Raw genomic sequence first — 1,632 nt, 5'->3', positions numbered from 1 at the left:
TGCACTGAAAGCTCTCTCCTCCACATCACGAGTAGACACGCCCCTTATTGCTGATTGGCTACAAGTTTGTTTTGCGATTCGGCCCGAATCAGTTTTCTAAAGTGTTTTTGAAAAATCACTTACTCTGCCTTTAAACGTTCAAAAATGTCAATGTCCGGGAGTAAGAGAAGAGTAGACATAAGATAAATTAGAAAAAGTGTGACGACGTGAAAGATAACTCAACTCTGTCCAGTTTTCTGAGCGCACACACAGAAAATGCCTCTCAGACAGTGCACGAGTACTGAAGTCAGTTCTCTTTCAGATCTTACTGCACTTGAACTGACAAATACACACAAAATATGTCAAATTTCCATTTTGGTGATTATCCATGTAAACCCACTCAGTTATGTCTTAAGTGAATGTAAACAGTTGGGAAAATATCAGATGTGTATCAGTATATTGGATCAGTGCATTTGGTTTTAAAGGAACAGCAGCCTAATTTAGTTGCTGTTGTCTGTCATTAATGTTAATAAAACCACAAACGACAAAGAGAAAATCACTCACTACTCTTGACTGAATCACTTTACTGGCCTTAATAAAGATTAATATAAAATTTATTTATATGAATAAATATGTCTGCTTGAAAGAATGAAGAAATTTGTACGCAAGTTTTTATAAAGAACGCATAACCATTGTGTAAACCATTGCTTGCTAAATCCAAGTTCACGATGAAGGAGTATTCAATAAACAGTCTTTAATGATGAATCCAGGAGCAAAACGAAACACAGCAAAGCATAATAACATAAATAACCGGCGAATGATTGAACAGAACAGGGAGTACTTATACAGAAACTAAACGAGGGAACTAATGAGATAATGAAACACAGGTGAACAGAATTAACTAATCAAGGGAGCATGGACAACTAGGTTAAGAAACAAAACAACACAAGAACAGGGAAAAACACAAACTAAAAGTCCATGACCGTTACACATTAGTCCTTGAAAAAAGACCATGTTCTTGTTTTTTTTATTGGTTTTATTTAATTTTAATATAAATAAAGACATGTTATGTGTCACAGCAGTTAAATATGTGTCTATATTCCATAATATCATAACAGTATTCATATTAACAGGTTTTATTATTCATATTATCCAGGAATATATATTGAGTTTGGACATTTTAGAGAAATGCTTAATTAATGCATTACAATTTGCATTAGATTTTAGTTGACTAAAATCTTATGATATTTCAGTCAACTATACTGTAAAACGAGACTAAAAATAAAACTAAGATTACTCAAATATATAGTACTAAACTAAAACTAAATGGAAATTTAGTCGAAAGACTATGACTAAAACTAAAGTTATTACTGAAGTATTTTACACCCCTGCATAAATATCATATACTGCAGCCTACCTTCTTTTACACTACATTTATTTCAGTTTTAGGAAAAGGAAAGAACATGACCTGTCTCTGTACATTCAGTTTTGAACAGTTCACCTTATACATTAGGACATTGCATGCACTACCCTGTTGAAAAAAACAGCATATGCTGGTTAGGTATGTTTTGACGCTGGGATGCTGGTTTATGCTGGTCCTTTGCTGGTTTAAACTGGTCCTTTGCTGGTTTAAGCTGGTCCTTTGCTGGTTTA

The sequence above is a fragment of the Sinocyclocheilus rhinocerous genome, unplaced genomic scaffold, assembly GCF_001515625.1.
Source record: "Sinocyclocheilus rhinocerous isolate Xijiao unplaced genomic scaffold, SAMN03320098_v1.1 scaffold1915, whole genome shotgun sequence".
In the NCBI taxonomy this organism is placed as follows: Eukaryota; Metazoa; Chordata; class Actinopteri; order Cypriniformes; family Cyprinidae; genus Sinocyclocheilus; species Sinocyclocheilus rhinocerous.
The sequence above is the reverse complement of the archived record's forward strand: the minus strand, read 5'-3'. Positions refer to the sequence as shown.